General features: G+C 33.8%; 1 pseudogene; it reads right to left on the bottom strand.

The window, feature by feature from the left end:
• Window positions 1–923: 923 nt before the first annotated feature.
• Window positions 924–8,830, bottom strand: LOC107921377 (pentatricopeptide repeat-containing protein At1g62260, mitochondrial-like; annotated as a pseudogene).
• Between the last annotated feature and the right edge of the window lie 10,636 nt (window positions 8,831–19,466).

Below are 19,466 nucleotides of genomic sequence, written 5' to 3'. Positions count from 1 at the left end.
CTGATGTGGACCAAACGCTCTCCTAGGGACGTGTTTTATTGACATGTCCCCTAACTCCACGCTGATGTGGATGCGCTTTCAAGGGAAATGGCCCTGTCTGGTAAATATTCAAAAAATAGGCTTATTTCGATAAATAATTATATAAAAGGACTTTTTTTAGTAAATTGCCCAATTTTTTTTAAGAGATTAACAATTGTATTTAAGAAAAAGAACAGTTTTAATAATGTCTTTATGGCTTGTCTTATTTAAATGACAAACCAATTTTGACATAGAAAAGGTAATTTAATTTTATTTAGTATATAAATATATTTAAGAGATAAATATCAAAATTATATATAAATTACGGTTTAACATGTAATTCTATATAAAAATTTTGATTTTGTGTAATTTTATACCTAAAATTTTGATTTGATCCATTTTTTGTAAATTATTAACACAATTATTAACATAACATCATTTTATGTTAATATATTGCATATACAAAACAAATATTTATCCAATATAAAAATTAATTGATATATTTATTTTTTTAAATGTGTATGATTAAATCAAAATTAAAGTTTCAAGTGTACATTTGAACCACAATTAGAGTTTCATATGTATAATTACTCCAAATTGAAGTTCATATATACCAGGTTAAATCATGTAGAACAAAAACCAAATTCAGTTATTTAATATTTAAACAAGTAAAAACACTTGTACTTAAAAAAGAGTTACGGCCGTCCCCTCCTGCCTCCTTAATACATCCATCCCCCTAGAAAGATATAGTGAAGGGTGCTAATTCAGTGTTGCCAATTCTGAATATTACTGTCAATGGCCAGACTTTGCTATAAAGGATGAAGCTTGAAGGTTTAGTTTTTGTTAAATGAGCCTTCAAATTATAAAGCCATGAATATGGGTAAAGAATGAATGGACTGGATTCCAAAAAACAACAAATATAACATTGAGAAAATGGAAATCTACCAGGTGCATAAAGAACACATAGCACAATGCTACACTACCAAAAATATGGAGTGGCCAACTGATAGTAATACATCGTTCCGATCAGCAACAAGAAGAGTCTATGGAACTGTATGCTATTTGCTTTCTGATGTTGTTTTTTTCCATCATTTCTCTAACTTCTTCTGCAGCATCCCATTGTCCTACTTCAGAATACATGTTGTACAGCAATATATATGGAGCTGAGCTTTCAGGTTCTAGTCTCATCAATGCTTCAGCAGCAACTCTAGCTAACTTGTTCAAAAGGTGGCAACTACAGCAGCATGCATGTATCCATGCATCCATGCACGAGCAAGCAAGTGACCGAGCATCACAGCTATAGCATGCTATTGTCCAAAGAGTAATTCGAGCAATGAGTTCATGTGATAGTTGACTCTTGTTGTTTCAATGTAGTTTTTGTATTTTCAAAGAATTAGTTAGATACTTAGCTGATTTAGTAGCTTTTAGGTTGTAATTATGTTGATTTTACAGCTTAGACACTTGCACAAGCAAGCTTTGTTTTCTTTCAATGTAATCTTTCCATTTATGTACATGTAATTTGAACTTTTCAAATAATGAGAGTTGCCAACTTGTTCTCTCAAATATGTTCATCCTATTTTGCTTCTGTTTTGAGCTTTCAAACACAAAATTTCTTTGCTTTGTTTCATTGATCATTTGATTGAAACTTAACAAATGGTATCAAGAGCCTGTTGTCTTTGAGGGCCTTGGTTGTGCACTGTTTTGTGGCTGATTCATGTTTTGAAAGGAAGAAGCAGGAGCTGTTTTTATTTTTTATTTTTTTTGTTGCTGCAAGGATGAGCTTCTCACTACCACCACCACCTGTTTTTACTGGTGAGAAATACAATATTTGGGATATGAAAATGAGGACATACATGCAGGCACAATATCTTTGGAATGTTGTTCAAAATGACACAGAGCCACCTCCCTTGAGAACAAATCTGACTATAGCTCAGATCAAGTAGTATAATGAAGACTGTGCCAAGAAGTACAAGGCCATGTCATGCCTTCAAAGTGGAGTTTCAGATGTGATCTTCACAAGGATAATGGCCTGTGACACTCCAAAGCAGGCTTGGGACAAACTCAAGGAGGAATTTCAAGAATCAGAGAAGACCAAGCAACAACAACTAATCAACTTGAGAAGGGACTTCGAAAATCTGAGGATGAATGAGTCAGAAACCATCAAGCAGTATGCTGACAGGATCATGGCCACAGTCAACAATATAAGACTACTTGGATTTTAGTAACCAGAGGGTAGTTGAGAAAGTCATAACAACCCTGCCAGAGAAGTATGAATCAAAGATTTCTTCTTTGACGGACTCGAGGGACCTATCAGCTATCCCCTTGACAGATTTGAAAAATGCTCTCTATGCACAAGAGCAAAGAAGAGCAAACAGAATGGAGGAGAATTTTGAGGGAGCTTTTCAGGCCAGAGGAAGAGAAAGCTCAAGCTCAAGCTCAAAAGGCAAGAAGCCTTGGACAAAAAAGAAAGAGAAATGCAAGAAAGAAGCTGCAAAAAAAAAAGTTTCCACCTTGTGCTCATTGCAAGAAGACTACTCACCTTGAAAAATATTACTGGTACAGACCAGATATTTAGTGTAGAGGCTGCAAACAGCTAGGACACTTTGAAAAAATGTGCAAAAACAAGTCAAAGGCACAGCCATACCATTAAAATCAAGCTCAGACTGCTAAAGATGTTGAAGCACAGGAAGAGCATGTCTTTACAGCCTCTTGTTTTGCAAGCTCGAGCAAGGTTAGCAAAATGTGGTTGATTGATAATGGATGTACTCACCACATGGCTTCAAACAAGAACATGTTCAAGGAGCTGGACACCACATTTGTGTCCAAAGTCAGAATTGGAAATGGTGAGCTCTTTGAGGCCAAAGACAAAGGCAAGGCTGTGATTGGCACCAAGTTATGTAACAAAACCATTTCTGAGGTTCTTTATGTGCCTAACGTTGACCAAAATTTGTTGAGTGTTGGTCAGCTATTGGAGAGGGGCTACTCTTTCTTCTTTGAATGCAAAACTTGTGTGATCAAAGATGTTGTTGACCAAGTGCTAGCAACAGTAGCCACGAATGATCGAAGCTTCATTTTAGATGTAAATTAGCTAGAACCAAATGCACATGTAGCTTAGGCTGATGAGTCAAGTTTGTGGCATAGGAGGTTGGGGTATGTGAACTACAAGTCACTTGGTTTGTTGTACAAAATGAGCTTGGTTGAAGACATGTCTAAGATCGAGCCAAAGGGGAATATGTGCTAGATTTTTCAGTTAGCAAGTAAACCAAACTGCCTTTTCCTGGCAACAAAGCTTGGAGAGCTCAAGACAAGCTCCAAATGGTCCATACTGACATCTGTAGACCTATGAAGACCACCTCCTTAAATGGCAGTAGGTATTTTGCACTGTTCATTGATGATTGCACCAGGTGTTGTTGGGTTAGCTTCTTAAAACAAAAGTCAGATGTGGCTGAATTCTTTTAGCATTGGTTGAGAACCAAGCCAATTGCAAGCTGAAGTGCTTACAGTCAGACAATGGAACCAAGTATGTGTCTCAGAGATTTCAAAAGATATGTGATGATGCTGGGATTCAACACCAATTAACAACCATTTTTACACTATAGCAGAATGGTGTCTGTGAGAGGAAGAATAGGGCAGTCTTTGATATGGCCAGGTGTCTTCTGTTTAAGGCTAAAATGCCTAACAACTTTTGGGCTGAGGTTGTAAACACATTCGTTTACTTGCAAAATAGGCTGCCAACTAATGCAGTAAGGAGTAAAACACCCTTTGAAGCCTGGTTTGGACAAAAACCAACTATCTCACACTTGAAGGTGTTTGGTTGTTTGCGTTATGCATTGGTGCCAGTAGAGAAGAGAACTAAGCTGGAAAAGAGGTCCATGCCAGGAGTGTTTGTTGGCTACAGCAATGTCAAGAAGGGTTATAGAATCTTTGATCTATCGACCAAGAAGATTGTGGTGAGTAGAAATATGAAGTTTAATGAAACAAGCTGTTGGAAGTGGGATGGAATTGATGCAAATCTGTTTGAGGTAGATTAGAATAACCTTGACCTGTAGCATGCTGAGATTGAAGCTGAAGCTAAAAATGACTATGATGATACACCTATCAGAGGCACTAGAACACTAGCAGACATCTATGAAAGATGTACTATAACCATGGTTAAACCATCCTGCTATGATGAAGTTGCAAAGGAGAGCTACTGGCAAAAAGCTATGGAAGTTGAATTGAGGATGATTCAAAAGAATAACACTTGAGAGCTAGTTAATAGGCCAGCAAATAAAAAGGTTATTGGTGTCAAATGGGTATTCAGGACCAAGAACAATGCGGATGGGTCACTGAACAAGCACAAGGCCAGGTTGGTTGTGAAAGGGTACAATCAGCAGCAAGGGGTTGATTTCTTTGAAACCTTTGCACCTGTTCAAGGTTGGACACCATAAGGCTATTGTTTACCTTGTCAGCTCAGAAACAGTGGAAAGTCCATCAATTAGATGTCAAATCAGTATTTTTAAATGAATTTCTCAAAGAAGAAATCTTCATTGAGCAGCCTAAAGGTTTTAAGGTCCCTGGTGAGGAACCCAAGTTCTACAGGCTCAAGAAGGCCTTCTACGGCCTAAAACAAGCTCCAAAGGACTGGTATGACAGGATAGACGCCTATCTGTCAAGGCTCAGGTTCACAAAGAGCATAAGTGAGCCTACTCTTTATGTCAAGAAGGCTGGAGAGGAGACCTTATTGATTGTATCTTTGTATGTTGATGACTTGATAGTCACTGGCAGCAAAAGTGAGCTGATTGAAGACTTTAAGAAGCAAATGCAAGACATTTTTTAGATGAATAATATTGGTTTAATGACATACTTCTTTGGTATGGAGGTAAATAAAAAAGAACAAGGCATTTTCATAAGCCAGCAAGCATTTGCACTGAAAGTTCTAAGCAAATTCAGCATGTCAAAGTGCAAGCCTGCTAGTACTCCTATAGTACTAAGAGAGAATCTGTCAAGCACCAGTGAGCATGATCGAGTGGGTGAAAAGGGGTACAGGAGTTTGGTTGGATGCCTACTCTATTTGACAGCAACAAGGCCTGACATCATGTATGCTGTTAGCCTTTTTCTTGAGATTCATGCACTGCTACAATGTTGCACATTTTAAAGCAGCAAAAGGGGTCCTAAGATATGTCAAAGGAACCTTGAATTTTGGTGTGAAGTTTGGAATAACAGAGGAGCTAAAGCTTGTTAGTTACTCAGACAGTGATTGGGCTGGTTCAGTTGATAACATGAAGAGCACATCAAGCTACTTTTTCACCCTAAGCTCAAGTGTTTTATGTTGGAACTCAAAAAAAGCAATAGACAGTAGCTCAGTCCACTACAGAAGCTGAATATATTGCAGCTGCTACTATTGTTAATCAAGCCATTTTGCTTAGAAAGCTATTGGATGACTTGAACGCTGGTTAAGTGGAAGCAACTGAGATAAAGGTTGACAACCAGTCAGCTGTTGGTATTGCCAAGAACCCTGTGTTCCATGGAAAAACAAAGCATTTCAAAATAAGATACCACTTTGTGAGGGAATCAGAATTGACTAAGGAAATTAGCTTGGTCCATTGTTGTTTTAGGGAACAATTTGCTGATATTCTGACCAAGCCATTGGCTGCTACAAGATTTGAGTATTTGAGAAAGAAAATTGGAGTTTGCTGCTTAGTAGCCAATAAGGAGTGTTCAAAAGGTGGAAACTACAATAGCATGCATGTATCCATAAATCCATGCACGAGCAAGCAAGTGACCGAGCATCACAGCTACAGCATGCTATTGCCCAAAGAGTAATTCAAGCAATGAGTTCATGTGATAGTTGACTTTTGTTGTTTCAATGTAGTTTTTGTATTTGCTAAGGATTAGTTAGATCTTACCTGATTTAGTAGCTTTCAGGTTGTAATTATGCTGATTTTAAAGCTTAGACACTTGAACAAGCAAGCTTTTTTTTCTTTCAATGTAATCCTTCCACTTATGTACATGTAATTTGAAATTTTCAAGTAATGAGAGTTGCCAACTTGTTCTCTCAATTTTGATCATCTGATTTTGCTTCTGTTTTGAGCTTTCAAACATAAAATTTCTTTCCTTTGTTTCATTGATCATTTGATTGAAACTTAACATTACATTATTATGTAGCCTACAAAGCACCTAGTGATGCACCCCAAATTTTCTTATCTGCCTCAAACGGCTTACTCTTGATTAAATCCATGGCTTCCTCAAATTGACCGTGTCGAGCCACATTGTCAATCACGGAAGCATAATGTTCAATTCCAGGCTTAATGCCATATTCACTTACCATGGACTTAAAATATGCCTAACCTTCATCAACTAATCCTACGTGCTTACATGCACTCAAAACAAAAATGAATGTTATATAGGTTGGCTGAACTTTGTTCTTCTTCATCAATTCAAAGAATTCTAAAGCCTTTAAAGTAAAACCATGCAATGCATATCCTCCGATCATTGCATTCTAAGAGATTACATCTTTTGGAGATTTCAACTCATCAAAAATGGTCCGTGACTTGACCAGTGCCCCGTATCTTAAATACATTGTAATGAGAGGGTTCTGTATAGGTACATTTGGAATTATAGTCTTAGAAACCAGCTGATGAATCTGCATACCTAATTGCATATCCACAAGCCCAGTACAGACACTGAGAATTGAAAATAGTGTGTATTTATCAGGCTTCTCTCCTTCACCTAGCATCCATATGAAAAACTTAATTGCTCCTTTGTAATTCTCGTTTTTCTCATACCCTGCTATTAAGGTGTTCCATGAAACCAAATGTACCTGGGGCATCATCTCGAAATAATCACGAGCAAGCTCTAACTTACCCATATGAGTATACCCAAATATCATTGAATTCCAAGACATGTTATCCTGCTTAGCCATCATATTAAAAAGATTTAAGGCCTCCTCTATATCTAATATTTGAATATAGCTATTAACCATTGTAGTCCAAGAAATAGTATCTTTATCCACCATTTGATCAAAGAGCTCCCTAGTAGAAAAAATATATCCTGGCTTTACAAGTCACATGATCATCGAGTTCCATGTCACCACATTCCTTTCAAACACCCTATTTCTCCCATCTGCTTGGACATTGTTAAATGGGATTTGATTAAATAGTCTTCGGACATCATCTACCTTTCCCTTCTGACCATACCAATCAATCAAAGTATTACAAGAAAGAATCAAATCTTCACTCCAACCATCCCTATTCCCACATTTAATCAAAATCATGGCAGCTTCATCCAATTCACCATTTTGAGCTAAACTTGACACAAATGAATTAACAGAAGTGGAATCCCTTTCAGGCAGCGGAATCCCTTTCAGGCATCCTCTCAAAATACTGAGTAGCACTTGAAGTATCACTGTTACGGAAAAACCCAGTAATCATAGCATTCCAAGAAACCACATTCCTCTCAGGCATACTCTCAAAAAGCCTTATGGCTTCATCCATCTTTCCACTCTTGGCATACCCGCTAATCATTGTATTCCATGAAACTACATCTCTCCTGGGCATTTTTTCAAACAATTTTTTCCCTTTCTCGAGAAATTTGTACCCCAAATATGAAGCGTAACCAGAAATCATCAAGTTCCAAGAAATGATATCTCTCAGGCATTTCATCAAAAAACTTTAGCGCTTGGGTTATTTCTCGTCGTTTAACATACCCACTAATCAATGAATTCCATGTTACCGTGTTTCTTTCTCTTATTTTATCAAACATGGATCTGGCTTCGTGAATTTTTCTGATTCTTACTATATCAGAAAGCTTTTTGTTCATTGCATACAAGTTATCGACTTTAAAAGAAGCTACTTTGGGTGTTAAAGTAGACGAAAAATGCAAGGAATTCAGCAAGAAACACCGCAGAACTATGGTTCTAAAGCCCGAAACACCAGTAGCAGCAGATCATCGCTCAATGATTTGGAAAATAAGATCATTGGCTTAGTCTCAACGGTTAATTATGGGTAAATTACACCAACAGTCACCCAACTTTGGGGTAGCTGACAAAATAGTCACTTAGGTTTCATTTTAGTCACTCAACTTTCGAAAAGTTACAAAATAGTCACCAATGTTATAAAAAAGTGACAAAATAGTCACTAATTAACAGTTTTCGTCAAAGTGTTAACGGGATGCTAACATGGCAAGTTAACCAACTAATGTGGCAAGTTAACTTACACGCTGGTGAAACGGCTGATGGGTCTTGGTTTGGGGTAGGTTTAGGGAAAGAAATTGAAAGGTTTTGTGTTTAGGGGTAAAAAATGAGAAATAAATTAAGATTAAGGGTTTAGGGTTTCATAGATTAGTATGACAATGCTCAAATCCATGAAAGGCGAGAAATCAAATTTCCAAATAAGAGCAAGAAACATAAATCCCAACACAATTTAGATAGTAATGGAAACAACATATAGTTTTCCATTCTTTGAAAAATGGCTCTGCTTATTAGAACAGCACTAACAATGACATTAAGACCTGGTTCTATTAGCAGCACTATATCCGATGCACCACAAGCTACATCAGTTGCAATTCCAATACTTGCCTTCTTAAGCACAGGTGTATCACTCACATCATCTCCAGCCATGCCACAAATATGAGTTATTTGTTGTAACCTCATTACAATATCATATTTTTGCTCATAGGAACCACCGAGCCTGTGACCATTTTTTTTTCCAATGACTAGTTCGTTACTAGTGATCATCTTGACATCGATACCAATATTTAGAGCCAAATGAATTGTCTCCACACTAAAAGCCTTGAAGGATTGAGCAAAGGGGGTATACCCACAAACTTCCATGCTTCTCCTTGAGCAACCTTGTATTTTTCTTACACAGTTTGTTTAACCATTTGAAGAGAGCCAAGTCATCAATCTGCTTTGGCCTCTTTGGGATCACCTAGTATTCCAACAACACAGGAAAAAATAGCATCTTGATTCTCAACCCACCTAAGCATATACAAAAGTTTCCCAACTCAACCCAACTATTTTGGAGAAATTACTTTCTTAGATTCTATTTTTTTAACGCATCTGTCTCATTGTTATCAACAGCCAACCACATTGGTTTTTGGGAACAATTTGGGAAGGGAAGAGCTTTACAAAGCTGTTACTTTTTTGGCTAATATTCTTAGTGTTCTTCATCCATAGCAGATAATTGGGTGATTAACTTCGCTTCTAGATTGCCATAGCAGAAAAAAGTCCTGGTATAGTTCTTTAAAAGGAGAATCTTGTTGGTGGTTGAGTGAATAAGAGAGTGAAAAGAAATGAGTGAGGAGCTTGACGTTGAATATCAGATACAATGAATGGAAGACCTTGGGTCTACGTACAAAGCATCTCAATTCCTCTTCTCCTTCTTCTTCTTCTTTTTCTTTTTTTTTCTTCTTCTCCTCTTCTTCTTCTTCTTTTTATTTTTCTCTAACTCTAAAATGGTACTAGTAGGGCTGTTAAAGTGAGAGTAATTGACCAGCTAGACGATTTTTTGACACCAATGACGCCATCACCTGCCCTGTCACTTTGCCGTGACGTCTGTGAAGGAAAACAACAAAAATGAATGTTTTGTAACTTTTTAAAAGTTGAGTGACTAAAATGAAACTATGTGACTGTTTGGTCAGCTACCCCAAAGTTGGGTGATTGTTGATGTAATTTACCCATTAATTAATTAGGAATTCGATTGGCAACGTCTACCTTTTTTCACTCTTTTTATCAAAAAAAAGTTAAATTCCATGGTTAGTCCCTATACTTTGACAAAATCTAAGAATTAGTCTTTGAACTTAAAAAGGTAACAATTGAATGCTCTTTATGATAAAGTCCAAGTCCAATATTAACACTATTAGTATTTTCTGTTAGAATTGAGTAGACTATTTTCATATGACGTGATATATGATTAATAATAAATTAACATGTTAAGTTGATAAATTTTGACAAAAACTACCATTGATGTTGATGATTATTAAACTATGATTTTTAAATTGAAAAAGTAAAAAAAAATTAAATTTTTAAATTTTAAGTATAAGGATTAAATCTTAAATTTTGTAAGAGTACAAGGACTAATAGCATATTTTAACCTAAAAAGTAAAAAAAATGCTTAATTCATAATTTGGCCCTTAAAGTATGCTTATTTTCCTAATTTAATACCTAAATTATTCTTCTATTATGTTTTTTAGTCCAATTCTTAAATGAACGTTAGGAAAAAATTTCCACCAATCGCAAGATGTCACGTGATGGCTTCTTTAATCATTTTTTGTTCAAAATATATATTATTATAAAAATATTTGGTAATATAAGTAGAATATGTTGATTTTGTTTTTCAATTAGACCTTTGGGTCATTTTTTTATTTAGAGAAATAGGCCGATTTTATGAGAGAGAAAGAGAAAACACGTCCAACTAGGCACACTTTCTGCATAGGTGGTAGGAAAGCTTGCCCCGCTGGGCGCGTTTTCTATTTCTCTCTCCTAAAAACCCTAACTATTTTTTACAGGGTAAGGGTTTTTAGGGTTAGGTTTTTTTAATTATAAGGATTAGGGTTTTTTGGAAGGGTTTAGGGTTTTCAGCTAAAAGTATGAAAGTTTATAAGTAGATTTGAGGGGTTGGGGATGTGATAACATGCCTCAGAACATATACATTTCATATGTCATTGTGGGATAGGACTATCACCTCAGAAACCCATTGTGAGGAAATCAATTTTTCGGGGTAATAATGCTTGATACGATCAAGGGTCGAAGTCTAGGTGAAAGTCTTATTCGGCAACCGTGATGTGGTCACGGGTTCGAGTATAATTGGGGGGGCCAAGTAATGGTCATTATGCAGTCACAAGTTCAAGCTTTTTGGATATCCACAAACGATGCCTTATATATACTATACATAAGATTGAGATCATAATCATACGAAAAAATTTTGGGGACTTCCGGAGTAATCAACATAATTTTTTCTATTTCCAAGCAGCTAGTATCTTTGACCTTTCATTTTTATCCGAAGGGTGATAGCAAGGTGGACACAAGAGGGATTTCAGGTGGAGAGTAGATGTTCCAGCATAGTAGAGGTCAAACTCGGACGACGCAACAGAGGTTATAGTTATTAATGGCTTGTTTAATAAAGAAAAATATCTTCGCCCCGAAAGGAGCATACCTTTACTGCACCGCAACAGTTGTTCCCCGCCTGAGAGTTCTCTTGCGTACATGACAATGCCAACATTAGAATAGGAAGAAATGTTAAAGGTACTGATTGACTGGGTAAAGAGAAAAAAATTACACCGATTATAGTGGGAAGTCCTAGAGTTTTTTCGTATGAATATGCCTTCAAACTTCTGTATGGTATTTATAAGGCATTATTTTTGGGTATCCGAAAAGATTGAGCTCGTAGCCAAGTAAAGACCGTCAACTGCCTCACCCGTTATACCCCAATCCATTACCTTATAACGGCTGTCGATTGAGACCTCTATGTAGACTTCCACCCATGACCGTAGAAAGTAAAACCACCCCAAACCTAACTTCCTTGCAATAGGCTTCGAAGGTAATGGTCTCCAATCAGCACGATATATTAAATGTGTGTGGTTCAGAGCGATATTACATTACCAACGACTCAAGAATACCTCGAGCATTAAGGAAATATTTTTAGCGACCTGATTTTTAGGACCAAAAAATGATTTATGAAGTAGAGGTGGAGAGTGTGTGGTAAAAGATGTTTGAGGGGCAATTGAAGCTTCGTGTGTGTGACCCCTTTTATAAGGGCAGGAAAGGGTCTGTTTACAAAAAAAAAAAAAACTATTTCATTGAAAACGCATTGCAGGAGAGAATAACATATTTGAAACATGATTAAAGCGGCTAAAAAAATACGAAATGTCAGACTTTTAATTCTAGGAAGAAGAATTTTGTTAGAGAAAACACACCCAACTGGGTGGGCCTTCCTTTAAAAAAATTTCTTTCTTGCTGAGGTTACAAGCAACTTTTCAGGATACCCGAGGAGCACATTATGAGATGCAAAATAATTAAGGAGCACGGGTGCAAGTGGAAAATCATGCAGCCTCTCCATAAAAAAATCAGGCTGTGAACGATAAAAAAATATTCTGGTCCACATACTTATGTTACGACAAGTGCAAGATAAGACCATCCAAGGCTAGATTCGAACATGGTTTTTGACATTATTCTACTGATGGTAAAGGCAAGTCCCAAGATCCTAGTCCTGGTGTTAATTGCAAACATCCACCCCCAGTACCACTTCACTCTAACGTACTATAAAGCGTGGGTTGTAAACCAGAAGACCATGGATAAGTCGCATCATGAGGGGGACAGTTCGTACTACTATCTATGGCAATGGTGTTAGGTATTGGATCGGTACGTATCAGGTTCCGCAACTGATCTGGAAACACACTCAGCATACTTAGGCGATCGATTGGTCCCTAGGGAAAGAGTGTTCCATCGAATCTTTTGGACCTTTGAACAACGCAGAGAGGCTTTCTGGCACTGTAAGTCATTAGTCTAAATTGACGGCAACTGGCTGTACAGAAGGTATCAACACTGTTTGTTGCTTGTCGTTGCATAGGACGGTAATTGGAGGATTCTGCCAATAACATTTGTGGTAACTCCTGGAAAACGATAGATGACTGGGATTTCTTCCTCAGCTGATTGCGCTGTAACGTTTGCTCGCAGCCTGACATATGTGTCATATCGAACAGGGAACCAAAAATATTATCTGCGATTGAGCGTCATTGTAGCCTCTGGGTTCGCACCCATCATTGCTACTACTTACGACATGTGGGATCGAACTACCACAAAAAATATCCTTCGAAAAATGAGCGAGACAAAGTCATTGACATGGGTTTGTAGTACCAACTATTTAATATATATATTATAGTGCTTCCACTATTCAGATGTTTGTTCCTTACACTAACGGGTTGTAACAGCCCGATTTTCAATGGTGTCGGAAATAGTGGTTTGAGGCCACCAAATCCAACAAGTAAGTTTGTAAATATTATTATTTAATATTTACGAGTTAAATATGGTTTTAGAAAGATTTTTAAATTAGTAATTTGTGCTTTATAATGATTTATTCGGTTAAATAGTTTTAGGAAATGAGGTATCGGGACCTCATTTTTATAAACCGAGCTGTAAATATTTTTATAAATATTTATAGAGTGTCAAAAGGGTAGTATTAAAGTTTTGTTGAAAAATTTTATCATTTTGATAGTCAATTAATTAAAAAAGACTAAATTGAAAAAGGTGCAAAACTTTCTAATTATAATAATAAAGTAACTATATGTCTTGATTAATAAATAAGGAGAGACTTAAGTGAAAAATATGCCTAGATTAATGGATGAGGCGACATATGAATAAAAAAATGATAAAATAAAAAGAAACAATGGTAAAATTGTAATTATAATGAAATCAAATAAGACAAATTGAAATTTAAAAAGCATTCTAGGCTTTTCTTCTCCAAATTTAGGTTGAAAAATAGAGAGGGGGAGAGCTCAAGCAGGTTTTCATATTTTTGGCTGTAGGCAAGTTCAATTTAGCCCCGTTTTCAATAATTTTTATGTTTTTGAGATTGTTACAATTAAGTCCAACTAAACTTTACCTTTTTTTTTATTTAGTTAAAGATTTTGGATGTTGTAATTGTTGAATATATATATGATTATTGATGTTAAATGATGATTTTGAGATGTTATTTGTTAATTAAAAGTATTTTATTAAGTGATTTTTGATGAATTTCCCGATTAGGGACTAAATTATTGAAACGGTAAAAATACAAGAGTTTGTTGTGAATTTATTGCAAAAATGGGCTTTATTCAATGCCATGAATATTTGGATAGCTTGAATTTGTATTAAAATGGTTAATTTGCATGTTTTGGACTTAGTGACTAAATTGAATAAAAGTAAAACTTTAGGGGTAATTTTGTAAAAATATCAAAAAAGGCCAAACTGCATAAAATGATTTTTTTTATTGTCTAAATTAATATATTGAATGAAATTATTAATTTAGATAAAGATTAGGTGAAAAATCGAGGAAAATAAAAAATACCAAAATGCCCTTAAATCTTGGTGTTTCTGCAATTTAGCCATGTAAGCTCATATGGTTAAACTTTAATGTTTATTTATTAAAGTGATGAATGGTATTATGTATTTATTCATATCTATTGTTGAAAATAAAATTATTGCTAAGTTATAAAAATTGAAGTGAATGTTCAATGTGAACGGAACTCGAGATTGAGTACAATTGTTCAGTGTAAAGGAGGAATTGACGGATAAGACCATAACTAGGTTATGGCACTAAAAATGTAAGACCATGGTTGGACCATGGCAGTATTTATATGTAAGACTATAGTTGGGCTATGGCATTAATGTAAAGGATGAATTGACGGAAATAACCATAACTAGGTTATGACACTTTGAATGTATGACCATGGTTGGACCATGGCAGTATTTATATGTTAGACCATAGTTGGGCTATGGCATTATGATGATAAGGCCATAACTGGGTTATGGCACTACGACTGTAAGACCATGGTTGGGCCATGGCAATGCTGTGTAAGACCATAGTTGGACTATGACACAAAGAAAATGATGTACTCATATCCGTAACCCGTTCTCCGATTCGGAAAGACTTGGTGTAACGACCCAAAATCCATGGGCACCGGAAAAGTGTGTTATCATTCCTCCGTCTTAGTGAAATAAGTTTGAAAATAATAATTAAAAATATTTATGAGCCTAGTAGTGTGTCTAATTAGGTTTTAATTAAGTAAATTTAGCTTAATTTAGAGTAATTAGTAAAAATGATTAAATTGAATAAGGGTAAAAGTTTAATTATAGATTAAAGAAAAACTAGAAGGACTAAAGAGGAAATTAAACCATTTCCTATAGCTGAGGCGGTTTAACGTGGAAAAATATCAAAGATTTTATTGATTAAAATATATATATTTGTTTAATAATTAAGTATATTATATTATTATATTATATTATTATATTATATTATATTATATTATATTATATTATATTATATAAAAGAAACAAATGAGTTAAAAAGAAACAGAAATGAAAATGAAAACAGAGAAGAAATAGGGGAGAAAGAAGAAAAAGGAAAATTTAGTTTCAAGGTTCAAAATTAAATTGGTAAGTCAATTTAATCATTTTCTTGTAATTTTTAAGTTTTTGGAGTCCTAGGACAAAATATGTCATGATTTATATTAAAATTTTGAAAGATAGTAGATTTCTAAACATGAGTTACCTTGAACATATGATAGAATTGGGGGTCTATTTCATAGAAACTTTAATTGGAATTAAATAAAAGATTGAATTGTAAACTAAGCTATAAGTTTTGAGTTTTAGGGATTAAATTGAAATAAATTCGAAATTATGAAAATATGATAAAATTTAAATAGTTAGATGTGGGTTTGACAAGAAATTGAGTAGCAAAGAGGTATGAATTGAGAAAGAAAAATATATAGGTTTAGTTGGGATTAAATTGAAATTAAAGTAAACGTTAGATAAAAATTTCAGCATTTAAATTGTGTTATGCTAATAATTGTGAAATTATTTTAATTGTTCGTAGCTAATATCGAGCCTGAAGCATCGGCCCAAAAAGGAAAAGGAAAGATCGTCGAGGATTAAATCCGAAGAAAAAAATTCTGGTTTGTATCACTATAACTCAAGCTTTATAATTAATATGTGTTTAATTTAATATGAATGTGTGGTAAGTATTTTAAGGTAAGTATTTAATGAACTGATAAAATTTGTGATTGGGTATTAAAATTTAGATTGATACTGAACTGAATTATGGGATACTAAATATTGTTTTGAATACCGAATTAAACTGTGAAATTATTGAATAATGTTATGTATATTGTATTGAACTGTAAAATTTCTAATGAAGTGAATTACTGTATTACTGTGAGAATTGATCAAAATAATAAATTATAATTAATATTGAATCGAAATGGAAATTATACTGAAAATGATTTAAATACCCTATTAACTAGTCGGGCTAGTCGGATATAGTTGGCATGCCATAGAATATGAAAGAGTACGGGTTTTTGCCGGCTTACTGATCAGGCACCTATGTGCCGACTACTGTTACTGTTACCGTTACTGTTACCGATTCGACACTTTGTGTGTCGAATATTGTTACCATTACTGTTACAGATTCAGCGCTTTGTGTGTTGAATACTATTACTGTTACTGCTACTGCTACCGTTACTGATTACTGATTAGGTACTGTGTACCGTTAAGGCACATTGTGCCGTACTGGTGTGTTGGTTGAAATCCGTGTGTCCGCCGAGTCCGAGTCAAGTTAATAGGGGCAAATGAAATAAATCTAGTGATAAAACTAAATTTGAATGATATGACATATGTGAAAGTTGAGAATTGAAATAAAGAAATAAGAATGATATATATATATAATCGAATGATAAAATAAAAAGATTTAATTGTTCATTAAGTGATGATGATTGTAACGTAAAAGTATGTGTGTGATTTAATGTATTTAATTATAAACTGAAATATAGTGATACCACTGAGTATATGCATACTCAGCGTACGGTTGTTTCCGTGCGCAGGTTGTAGAAGCCAAGTACTGAACCAGCATCCAAAGCCAGACCCGACTTCAGCAAACTTTTGGTGATGTATATTTTCTTTTGGTAATGTGGCATGTACATAGGATGTGTATAAAGGTTATTATGTTTTGAATATAAATGGTTTAAAATATTAGTATCTCAAGTCAAAAAATTATAATGAAAAAGTTTATCCATTTCAATTTAATTAGTACAATGATAATTTTAAATTGATATTATATTGATTAAGTTGATTAGAAAGTATTTAGGATAGAAAATAAATGTGTGAAATAAATTAGTTGAATTGGTTATGTTTGAAATGAATATGGTTTAATTGCAGGGGGTTTTATGTAAAAATAAGCAGAAATGCTGTCGAAATTTATAAAAAAAAAAAATTGGAGTACTTAAATGAGTTCCGTTTCACTTAAATGTATGATTTAGATTTGAATAGTTCAATATAGGGATTTAGTAATTAAATTATGCTATGAATGTTATTTTATTTGTGAATTATTCATAAGTTGTCTGATACGACTGGTAATGCCTCGTAACTTTATTCCGGCGACGGTTCGGGGTTAGGGGGTGTTACACTTGGCAAGTGACATATGAAATTAATATTGAAAGACTTATGGTTATTATTGGTATTGATCTGAAATAAGTGTATCCATCGATATTTAAATGATTCAATGGGCAAAGTTATGATATGAAATAACATGAGTTTGAAATGAACTATTACCGGTATATAATTGAAATACATGGAAATGATATTTATTTGATATATTGAAACATGACATGGAAAATACATGTATATAAAACTTGCTTGATAATTATGTATACTCATGATTATGAGCTGTTACAGGAATAAATATACACGAAATTCATGAAAATGATGGTACATGAAATATTAATATATGTTTATGAAGAAACTGACATGAGAATGATATGCATCATGACATGTAAATATGTGATTGTCTTTGATATGTTGATATAAGGAAATTATGTATGTTGTTATGAGTAAACTTAAGTGTGACATGTGGAGAAATAAGTTTGTCAATGTTAAATTTATATGTAATATGTGCAAGTACGCTAACCAGTGTTGTTACTTGATGCTTAGGCAAGTGCCAAACTATTGGTTGAATGGTAATATGTTTAATTATAAGATGCATTGAAATGGTAAGTGCTCAAATGAAAATATACTTGTGTTCATGAAAGAGTGGTAAATTTTAAATTATGCAATTTCTTATGAAATGACTTATCATGTGATCAATTTGAAAAATGCTTGATTAAATGCACTTGTTTGTAACCATGGTTGAATGGTAAGTTTATGACTTGTGTGTCATGCATAAGGAGTAAGTGTAGAAAGAAAAGAAATGCATTTGAAAATTGAGAAATTTGGAAGAGTTGAAGTTATATAAAATCCTACTCAGCTTGGGACAATATGTATAAGTAATACTGAGGATTTATTCACCTTGTGAATTGATGAATATAGCTTCATGAGTATTGTGGTATCAATATTGGATTATTTTTTATATGTATAAATTTTACATTTGAAATGAATTAATATGATTAAAGATTACATGAGCTTACTAAGCATTCACTTACGTTATTGTTTTGTTACGAAGTGATCACTCTACGTGGCAGTCAAAGGCGAATTTAGGGGGTTGGCAAAGGCCCCGACCTCCCTTAAAATGGAAAATAACTATTTAGGCCCTTTAAAATTTATTAAAATTTTAAATTAGTAAAGGTAAAATTGCATTTTGCCCTCTTAAAATTATAAAAATTCGATTTAATCCTTTAAAAATTATAAAGATATAGATTATAAAAAATTAAAATTTCATTCGGCTCCTTAAAAGATTGTTCTGGCTTCGCCCCTGGTGATAGTCCAACTGGGTTTTGAATGTCCAACTTGAATGTCCAACTGGGACGAGAATAATTTTTAATTAAATAAATTTAATTAATTAAAAATTTTAAATTAATTACACCTTGAATTGAAAAAAATCATTTGTCTCCTTTTTCTTTTTGTTTTCTTTTCCATTTTGACTAAAAAAACTATTCTTATCCCAGTTAAACATCCAAGTTAGCATTTAAAATCTATTTGGATTGTCACGTAGGATTGTCGTTTGAGAGGTAATGGAGCTTAACGGCAGAGTAACTACTTCGTAACAAAACGTTAACATAAGTGACTAAAATGTAACATTTCAAACATAAATGACTAAAATGTAATCTGAAGTAAACAAAAGTAACTATGTTTATAGTTTACCCTAATTATAATATCGAAAAATATCTAGTCCAAAGTGAGTGACATTTTGATACTTGACAAGTAAAGTTAAGGATTGACAAGTGTCTTATATAAAATATTAAAAAATAGACATTAAAAAAAAAGACATGTCAATTTTTTAAAATTATTTTTAAAATTAAAAAAAAGAGTAAATTGTCAGTATTTCAAATACTTGCTCTTATAATGTTTTACTCGATTTTAATTATATTTACATAAAATAATAAAAATATTAAATTATAGGTAAAATAATTTTTATAAGTAAGCTTCGTTAAGCTTGTGTTCAAATTGTAGATATTACATTTTTATTTATTTTATTAAACATTTATATAAAAATAGTGAAAAATGAAATTATTATTATATTAAAATTCAATCTTTTAAATATTTTTTTGGTTAAATTGATTTTAAATTAACTGGTAATATTACATTTTTTTAAGAGATTAGCAATTGTATTTAAGAAAAAACAAACAGTTTTAAGTAATGTCTTTACGGCTTGTCTTATTTAAATGACAAACCAATTTTGACATATAAAAGGTAATTTAATTTTATTTAGTATATAAATATATTCAAGAGATAAATATCAAAATTATACATGAACTACGGCTAATTCTATATATAAATTTTGATT

This window comes from Gossypium hirsutum, chromosome A12 (genome assembly GCF_007990345.1).
Source record: "Gossypium hirsutum isolate 1008001.06 chromosome A12, Gossypium_hirsutum_v2.1, whole genome shotgun sequence".
In the NCBI taxonomy this organism is placed as follows: Eukaryota; Viridiplantae; Streptophyta; class Magnoliopsida; order Malvales; family Malvaceae; genus Gossypium; species Gossypium hirsutum.
Note: the sequence above shows the minus strand (reverse complement) of the source record. Positions and strands in the feature narration are given on the sequence as shown.